General features: G+C 49.8%; 1 protein-coding gene across 1 annotated transcript in view; it reads right to left on the reverse strand.

The window, feature by feature from the left end:
• Positions 1–6,855, reverse strand: part of FOXN2 (forkhead box N2) — a 30,278-nt gene extending 23,423 nt beyond the window's left edge. The window contains exon 1 of the mRNA XM_030236305.2: positions 6,724–6,855. The gene's annotated coding sequence lies outside the window, so the exon portion shown is untranslated. The remainder of the gene's footprint in view (positions 1–6,723) is intronic.
• Between the last annotated feature and the right edge of the window lie 3,377 nt (positions 6,856–10,232).

Consider the following 10,232-nt stretch of genomic DNA (forward strand, 5'->3'; position numbering starts at 1 on the left):
CCAGGCAGTTGTGCTTTACACACAACTTCTGTCCTGACACAAACAGGCTCTGTGAGAGTATTTGAGACAATTGGTACCTGCTTTTGCATGCAAACAACTACACCAACAGCAAACTCCTCTACTGATTTTTCATATTCCCTTGCATCTACAAGGAGCGTAAGGGCTTGTCCTGACTCAAATATATCAATATGTGTTGTCAAAACAGCCCAAGAATTAGACAAATAAATGACTGGCACTGCTCACCTACCCAAGCTGAGGATAAGCTTCCAAATCATCAGGCACATAGCACAGGACCAGCTACAAGTCTTTGTGTGTTGGAGGGAAGAGCAACAAAAAAACCCAATAAAACAAACAAACAAACCTCAACAAACAAACAAAAAAACCCCTGGCAAGGCTAATGCAAACCCAATCAATAAAAAGCACCCATCTGCCTGACCAGGAGCATTAAAAGGATGACACCAAACCACTTTGCCCCCTACTAATTCAACCTTTCCCCCCCACTCATCTCCCTTGTCTGGGGCTGCCCATGCCCTGCACACCTCCCAGCCCTGCTGCAGGTCAGCTGAGACCCTCCCCCAGCCCTGAGAGAGGCCTATATTTGATTATAACACTATATGATGTCACGTATCCAAGACAACTAAAGGCATTACAGTCTTCTGAGGATAAAACCACCTCTCAGCCACAGATTTCAGCAAGCTGGGACCCAGTGTCTGTGGAAGAGATGAACCCCTGGGTGACAAAGGACACACAGAGATACTCCCAGGGGCAGCACCTGCAGCAGGCAGGGCCCTTCCTGCTCCTCCTGGCTTGCAAAGCTGAGGAAAATTAAAAATAATGGGTTTAAAAACCATTAAAAAGGCACTTATCACCTTCTCAAATCCAGCCTGAAAATAAATCAACCAAAGAACTGGACAAGCCAGAAGTTCAGGAGCTTCATTTGAACCTTTGCATTGGTGGGCTCAAAGGGGAAGAGAAGTTTTCCAGGGATTTGCAGAAATATTTCCAAGTCTCTCATGTCAATGTTCTCCCACACCCTGTAATATAATTAAAGTCAGGATGGGGGAAAAAAGTAACAAAAACCAACTCAGAGGTCCAGTATTAAGAAAAGTTAAGAAATCCTGCAATAGGGAAGGGATTAAAAAGACCATTATCATAGTCCAGGAAAGGGCAGGGAGCAAGAGGAAGATTTCTAACTTTTTTTCATAAAAGTTTGTATTTTTTTAATTAAATACATACATATGCACACACATAAGTGGTTTGTGTTTGAAACAAATCTCTGAAAGGAAAATGATATGTGAGCTCAGACTTGCCCTGACCCCAATCCAGACCCTGTACACGACCCAGAGACTCTGGGACATTTATTCCACTGCTGCCTTCAGAGACTTTGCAAATGTGAAGCTTTTCCAAAGGCTGCAGTCACTGTTGGACCTGGCTCCCCGTGCCTCAGATTTAAAACATGCACATAATGACAATCTAACAGAGAAATTGGGACAGGAAAATAATATTAAAAAAAAAAAAGAAACCCAAACAAGCAGTGAAATTTAACTATTGAGAAAAACCTTTGGTAAGACACAAAAAGGGGAGGGGAGGGAAATAAGTGCTTTCAAGAAAAAATGCTTTACAGGCAATAGCTTTTCAAGAGATGCTTATGGGTCATTCTCCTCAAATTCAATACTGTGCGTGCTAAGTGCACTAAAATGCAAAAAAAAATGTTAACCACTGATATGTTCACAAATGAGCCATTTGAGCAAATGACTTGCAAAATAATTCTGATGCTAACTCCCTTTCCAGGGTAACCTTTCTGTGTGTTTCTCTACCATCCTCTTGAAACAGAAGTGAACATAGCTACATTTCAGCTGGTGTCAGTACCAATTTACCAATGCTAGAAAACATGAAGCTATCTTTTCCACACAGCTTTTCTGCCTTTCAAGTACCAAAACTCCCGATTTCCAGTGGAAAACCAACAACTTGAAGCTTCACCCCAATTGTCCTCTCTGCAAGATTTAACTGGAAAGCAGCACAGGAGCTGTATCACAAACCCACATTACCAGCACAACTTGGTGACTGCAAAGCTGTCCCCACTTGCTGCTTCCCAGCTCCTGCTCCTAAAGTGCAAGACTTCCTCCAGAGCTCAGGGAAGACAAAGCAATGCTCTTCACTGTGCTGACCTCCCTGGCCAACTTGCTTTTTATTTTATTCCACCAGTGTGGAATTTGGCTTTCTGTTTAAATGAAGAAGAAAGCAAAAAACCCTCCTACTTTCGACTACTCAACATCCCTAAACCAAACCAAACTGGCTGATAACTGGTCTGGGGACGATCCTCACACACCAGAGGACAAGAGATAATGAGTGGATGCTGCTTAGCAGGAAGCTTCCCAGTTCCCACTCCTCCAGCTCTACTTCATGAAACTTCTCCAGGCATCTTCCCAGTTCCCACTCCTCCAGCTCTACTTCATGAAACTCTTCCAGGTGCTGAGCTCTCTTCATATCCAGTACTCAGCTTTTAGGCAACCATGTACTTGTCCCACATCTAAGCACAACAAAACCCAGTGACACTGCTGGAAAGAAAGCAAGCACCGGACCACACTTAAACTGGGAAACTAAAAAGTAGTGACAAACTGCAAGATAGGAATGTACTGAAAAGAACCTCAGAGAAGACACAAAGACTGAGTGTGCAGAAGAGTAGGGGTGGGTAATGATGCCTGCAGTAGTCAATTTAATGGAGTCTCTAACATTCTCCATCCCTTGAGGAAAAAGTAGGGAGCACTGAGTCCAGTCTGAACATAATGGGAAAACATTGTCAATGCACTCAGCAAAAAAAAAAAAAAAAGTCAAAATCCACATCACTGACTTTCAGTATAAGTATTCTTATTTGCACAAATTACAGACTTCTCTTAAAATGGTCCTGGTGCCCCTGAGCAACCACTCAATAAAACGGGTATTCCTGCCCCAAACACAGCTGCCATGTTTCCCAGCTGCTGACCATACAGGCCAGCACGGAGCACTCAACAGCACCCTCCCAGCCTGGAGTGACCCAACCCTTGTGCTCCCACAGCCATAATGCTTTACAGGGAGCAGGCAGAGTACCAGGGGTCATAAAGATGCTGGCTGGCATCAGGCAGTACTTCTTCCATTCCATGTAATTTATTACCCAAGCACTGTGAGCTGTCTCTTCTTGCTGACCTAAATTATATTTTGGAAGCACCACAGAACATCACAGCGTGCCTTTACCCAGCGTGGTGAGGATGAGATGGAGAGCTCACCCTCACCCAGCACAATCCCCAAATCAGCAGGTGCAATGTGACAGGGAACAAACACACACCTATGACACATAAAGACTGAGCCAGGAAAAAAGTGAAGCAGCATCCCAGGGGTCTCTTGTGTCCTCTCTGCAAGACAAGGCAGCCATTGGATCGGGAAAGAGACAGCCCAGATGCAGCCACAGGGAGCCTCCCCATGTGGACAGGTTTGCAAGCAAGCACTTGTCAAGAGCAGAGCTGGGCTCCACGTGAGTCACCCGAGCTGCAGGAAGTTGCCCAACACCGTTCCAGTGGTGGAATAGCAGCACACGCACACCGGGATGAGGCACTGGCTGCCTCTGTCCACTTCCCTCAGGAAAAGTTACCATCAGTGCAGTGACATCCCACAGATGTAGGATGTCTGTAGCTCATCCTACAGATGAGCTTACACAAAATGCACTTGTTTACCAGGAGAGGAGGAATGGCAAATGCTCAAGGATCCAAAGGGAATAACCCAGAAGGTGCACTTCTTGCTAAAGGTCATGAGCATTCATTGAGACTGACAGCCCTTTACTTATGGTGAGTAGAGGCTACTTTCCATCCTTTTCCATCCATCCAGGCAAGGAAAGCTGTGTTTCACACAGCTTGTTTTGCACCACAGCAGTGCAGTAGGACTATCCCAGAGCAGGGAACAGCATCAAGAGATGCATGGCAGCAGTGGCTGTGGGCACACTATCACTCCTCCCAACACCCATCCCTTCTGCCACCTTGCTGGCTATAATCCCTCTGCACAGCTCTTTCTGATAAGGTATCACAAACCTGCACATGGAAAAAGTCTTCTGAGAGCCTGGGGTACTTCCTCTCGTAAATACCAGCTCCTTTGAACCCCAACAATGAGTAGGCAGGGAGAGATGACAGAGCAGGAAAGTGGAATTACAACCCCAGTGAAACCAACATGAAAACTTCTGCTGCTGTTATGGGAAGCAACAACTCTGCATTGAGAACCCCAAGGTTTTCTCACCAGTTTGAACCCATGTGGATCATCTTCAGATGCCAAACTATCTCATCCACCAGGAGAATTTGCTTTTGCTCAATGTGTCAGGTTTTCAAGTCTATTGCACTGAGTGGAACAGAGCCTGTGGTAAATAAAGATGGCAAAAATCTACCTGACATGTCCCCTAAGCCTCTGTCTTGTTTCCAAGGGACTCCACTCACTTGCCAGGCACTACTTCTCATTCAGCAGGACCATTACACACACCTCTATCCGCTCCATTACTTACTGGCCTGGCATGTCCTGACACAGAGAGCTGCTGGCAATACTGGTGCCTTCAATCCCAAGCTCTCCAGAGGACACTGAAAGGCTCCTCAAGCAGAAATTCTGTGGGGGCTGCAGCTGTTGAGTCAGCACACTCCTTAACTGGTGCCCCTTTTAGACAAAAAGTATCTTACTTCTGGGCTGAAAAATCCCTGAGGAGGTCCTTCAGCACAGCCCCAGCAGCAGTACCCAAAGCAGGTCACAACTTCATCCTCTGGCCTAGACACTCCCAACAAAGACATCAACCAAGTTTTATGCCAGCAAGGTCCCTGAGAGCACTCAGGGCCACATGGATTGATACAGGGCCAGTGCCTCCAGCTCCCTTCAGGGTCTGCAGGGCAGCCAACACAGCATCTCCACCACAGTCTGCAGGTGTAGACACCGTGCACAGCAGCACTGCTCAGTTCATGGGCATATCTGATAACAAACAAAAAATACCAAAAGCACAGAAAAGTCCTATACGTATTTCAGGCAACTCAAACACACGAAGTGAGAATCACCACGGCCTCTCTATTTCTACAAAAGTTAAGTGGCACAGCTGGACACAAGTGAGCCCCCAGCAGAAGCTGATCTGCTGCAGCAGCACAGAGCTCAGAGATAACACACCCTGGCACCCGGCTAAGTTCATCAGCTCGAGCCCTGGGCTGCACTAATTGCTACTACAGAGCTTTCAGTTCAGACTCATGTCCAACTACCTTCTGCAGAGCTTGGGAAATGTGAGTAGGCACCTGCCAAGGGAAAAAAAAAAAAAACAACCAAAAAACAAAAAACCAGCAACCTTCAAACTACTTCAAGTTTCCTGACATAAGATGATGCCAGCTGAATTTTCCTTGAATAGATGTAGCATCACACCAGACTTTAAGGAGGGGAAAAAAGACCCCAATCCAAGAAACACAACTGAAGTTAAATGATTCATATGTCAATATATTACAACCCACCTATTACTAAATTTGTCTAAATGTAAGCCCACCAATAACAAGATCTGGAGAGTGTCTGTGTGCATATATACACATGGTAAATTATACATAGAGTTATCTTGATTTCATAGATTAGGCACAAAGCTAATCAAACTGCCTTCTCAGCATTTAAGTCTACCACAATTCAGCATGTTCAACTCCACATTTAGAACACAGCATCCATCCACCGGCAGGCACCTCGGTGGGAACATGAGTTTATCGGGTCCTCTTCAAGGTTTATTTCATTTCTTTGTTCGGACCTTGTCATCATCCAAACCCCTACCAACAAAAGCCAGTTTCCGCTCCCACAGAACCTGAGCAGAAGCACGCCGGCGTGTCCAAGCAGGAGCAAGGCAGGAAGGCAGTGGGATGCTGCTCCGCTGCCGCCACCAACTCATCGCCCAACTTCACCAAAAAATCCCGAAAAGGATGGAAAACTCCGAAGGGCCACGTGCAGATCCCAGCCTGACCTCGAGCACACCGCCAGCAGTTTCCTGAATTTTACCCCAAAACGCGGGAACCCCGGAGCGCCTCTCCCACAGTGCCCCCAGCTCTGCAAGCTCTGCACATCCCTGGGGGCTTCCCGCCGCTCCGGGGACAACGGGGCGCGGCGGAACGAGGCCGAAAGCATCTTTATTTCACCGAAGGAAGTGCCTGAGTCTGACGGGGGTGACCCGGCGGCGAGGGGCACGCCGGGGCCGCGCTCCCAGGTGCCGGCCGCGTTTTCCATCCCCGCAGCTGGAAGCGCGCAGGGAGCGCGGGCTCGCCCCGCCGGGGGAGCGGTGAAGGAGGGGGGATCACCCGCGTACACCCCGCGGGCGGGCGGGCGGAAGCTCCGCGGGGCCGCGCCGGGAGGAGGAGCTGCGGGTGCACGGCCCCGCGGGGCGGGGGTGCGCGGGGACCCCCCCGTTCCCACGCACCGCCACCGGCAGCGGCTGGAGGGGAAGCGCCGCCTCCGCGCCCTGTCCCCACGCGGGGAATGAGGGGACACCGGCCACACCGCCCCCCCAACCCTCCCCCGGCACCAGCGGGACCCGCCGCCACACTCCCCGCGCTTTCCCCCTTCCCCCACGAAACCCTCGCGGAGCGTCGGAAACAAAAAAACCTCACCCCCCAAACCCAGGGAAAAGCCGAGAGCTAAACCCGAGGGAGGCGCGGGGGCAGCCCGGGCAGGCGTGGGGCCGCGGGGGCGGCGGGCGCGGGCGGCACTCACCGCGGTCATGAAGCCGCGCGGCCGGCGGCGGACACAATATGGCAGCGGGGGGATGTGTCAGGGAGCAGCTGCTCCCTGCGCAGCGGCGGCGGCACCGCCCTCCCGCTCCCCATGGCAACCGCGAGCAAGCACGGCCCCCCCGCCGCCGCCTCCTTCCCGGCCGCCTTCCCTCGCTCCCGCCCTCCCCCGCCGCCAGCACCGCCTCTGGCACCGTCGCCGCCGCCGCCGGGGCCGTGAGGGCTGCGAGCGGCTGAGGGGCTGCGCGTCCCGCCTCGGAAAAGTTCCCCTTTCCCCCCAGAAGTACCACACTTTCTAAATTTTAAAAATTTCAAAATAGAAGTGCAGAAACCCTTCTTTTAGTTTCACTTCCCTTTCCTCACCTTCTTTATGTATACATATATATACTCTTTTTTTTTTTTTTTTTAATTATTTTGACAAAAATGAAGCCGCCGCCTCCGTTTTTGCCCTGCCTTGCAGCAAGCCAAAAACACAAGCGGACGCATTGACGTCCGCTTGTGTTTTTGGCTTTCCAGGGCAAGAGCTCTGCTGTTTGCTCCCCGGACTCGGACAGCCCGGCACGCACTTGTAGTTGTACAACATCATAAAGAGGAAGGACCTTGGGAAGTTCCTTGTCTTGTTTCAGAGCTGATATTCCACTACAAAGAAAAAAAAAAAGTTTAATCACTTTCCCAAGGTTTCCTCACCTTCTGAAGCTTGCCTCGTGATGACTTGTGGTAATTTTATTTCTAAGGAAGGATGGGAATGCGTTTCAAGGAAATTCCTCCACTCCACCTTAGGAGGAGCCACTCCTCCTAAGGGAGGGTTGTTTCTTTTTTTAATTTGAAACAGTTTCAGAGGCCAACCTCTTAGATTTTTTAAGAGTAAGGATATGTCAGGCTCAGGGTTATAGCAGGCAGAATATTCTCCCAAGGGCAGAGGATTGAATCCAGTGACCGGGAGGCTCCTTCCACTGCACCATGAAGCACGGCCACCTTCAGAAACAGCCCAGCCACAGAGTTCTCATCACAATAAATTATTCTCAGCAACTTTCATTTAGCTCCTACCTAATTTCCACTGATTGATTGCATTATGATTCTTTTATCCTTTTCTTTTTCCTTTCACAGCCTCAGAAGGTAACCAGGGCTTTCCTACCCTCTCGGCAGACAACAGAAGTGCACTTGTATTAATTATGTATTGCTGAAAGCATCCTCCATTCCCAAATCATAAAAAATAGACCTAGCACTGCTGGTACCAGCAACGCTTTGCCTCTAAGAGGCTCTTTTGCCTGAATTCCCGTCCCTCTGAAGGCGCACATCGGCGTGCCTTGTGTGCCCTGCACACCTTGGCAGAGGCAGGAGCAGGGCCCAGCACTGTTTGCCTGCTGGGATCAGGGTGTGTTGCTCTGACTTTTGCCCTGCTAGGCGGCAGCCTGAAAGAGAGACGTTTGACTCCAGGATCCCTCCAGCTTCTGTTTATTATGGGGAAAGTCGAGTTTGGGCCACCAAAGGTGGTGTCTGTTCTCAGCCTTTGATTGCATTTACACCCTGGGCTTTATAGTGGGTCTGCTCACATGTTCTTTCCACTTACCCCTTAAAAATGCAATCTGAGTTCAGTAGGAACGCACGCTCTCTCCCCCTTTAGAATTCAGTGGGAAAAAACACCACAAAACCAAACAAGAATAAAAAAGATAAAAGCTGTAAGTGCCCTGAAGTCGACACCCCCTCAAAAAAGCAAAAATGAAGCTTAGGCTCTGAACTGGCATTTTATTGGAACCAACTTGGAGCACAACGCTTCAAATAAAAGAAAGTCTTTCTACACCCCCTGAAAAACAATGTCACCTTTATCTTCCTCAGTCCTCTCTATTCCTCAACATACCCGTGCTAGGTCTTTTTGGCTTTAAGCCATACTACATTTTTCCAAATCTACCAGTTTTTCCTCAGTAAAGACGGTAGCCAAGATTTGAGGTTTTCTGGAGCACCTTCTGCATCTCCCCCTCATCTCTAGGCCCAACCACAGTCACCTTCACTCTTTGGCAGCCTGTGAACTCACTGGTGGCTGCAGCAGTGCATCTGATATGGGACCAAACAAAGTCCAGCCTCTTAGAGAAGCTTACTTTTTCTGCCTCATGTCCTACTCATCCCTGTAAGGCTGAGCAGGCAGAGCTAAGCCTCTCAGCCATGCATGGACAGTTGCAGTGCTGCAACAGCCTGTCTGTGCAGGGTTAGAGGAACTGTAGCTGGCCTGGCCTAGTGGGGTGCAGAGAATTTTTGGGTCATCAGGGCTACACACACACCTCTCCTGATTGTCCCCACCTGTACTGATTTCCTGACTGGCAACCTCAGTCAGCATCAGGATGCCTCAGTTAGTGCCCAAGCAGCAGGCAGGTGATCAAGGGAGGTGTGTTTGTCTCTGCTCAGTGTCAGCACCACATTTGATCCCTGCTTCCTCACCAGGAGCCATTTTCCCTGCTGAATTGTGCATATGATTAGTGAGAGCAGGAGAGAGCAGGGGATGGAGGGCATCAGACAGAGCCAGGGCCACAGTGTTGTCCTGCCTGCCATGCATTAGATCACCTCCAAGAAGCTGAAAGCTGCTTGGTCCCACATTTCAGCCTGAAGGCATTAAATCATTTTTTTTCCTGCAGTGTCCCCTGTCCCAGGATAGAGGCTGGTGGCTGCTGGCTGTCTGAGTCCACACACCACCTTGGTCTCCCTCTTGCAGCATCTTAGTTTTCTACTCAGAGCTACAGAGGGAAACCTGCGGGGGAGCAGCAACCACACAAAGCAAAACTCATCCAATAAATATGATGAGGACATGGTGCTGTTTTCCAGCACAGACCTTCGAAGTATGTGGGACAGACATTAGTCATGGTGCTCTGTGTGGATCCCTGCACAGTTCCCCAGGATGTCCATGCAGCACCTCCTGCAGCCCCCCTGAAGGAGGAGGTGTGGGGAAGATGGGCTGCAGAGGCCAGGGCAGGTGCTGAGGAGGTGGCAGGAGGTGCCCTCCACCCTGCCCTTGTCACCTCCTGCTCTGAGCCAAGACAGACTCACAGAGGCTGCTGGTGCCTCCTGGCCCAGCTCCAGGCTGTCCTTGAATGTCCTGCCCGCTGAAGGACAGCCGTGCCTGCTTTGCCAAGGCAGCTGTCATCACTGCAGCCCTCCTTCCTGCCTCCTGCCTGGTTTCTACCAGAGGCAGGCTGTCCTCTCCCCTTCAGGGCACTGCCATGTTTCTGGGTGATTTGCAATCACCACAGGTGGTTGAATGCAGGAAGAAACTGAGAAAAACATGAAGTGTTTTCATTGTTTGGGCTGTTTTCTGTTATGGGCAGAAAGTCAGGCCTTACACCTCTCCCATGTCAGGGTCAATATTCTCAGATTTCCACTCTTGTTTCAATGCAAGATGGATGGAGAAGGGCATCCTGGGAGAAGGCTCTCTGAGCCTTCACAGGGCACAGCCATCCAAACCTGTCATGTGGAGGACAAGCCCACTGGGAGGGGGCAACACCA

The sequence above is a fragment of the Serinus canaria genome, chromosome 3 (genome assembly GCF_022539315.1).
Source record: "Serinus canaria isolate serCan28SL12 chromosome 3, serCan2020, whole genome shotgun sequence".
Lineage (NCBI taxonomy): Eukaryota > Metazoa > Chordata > Aves > Passeriformes > Fringillidae > Serinus > Serinus canaria.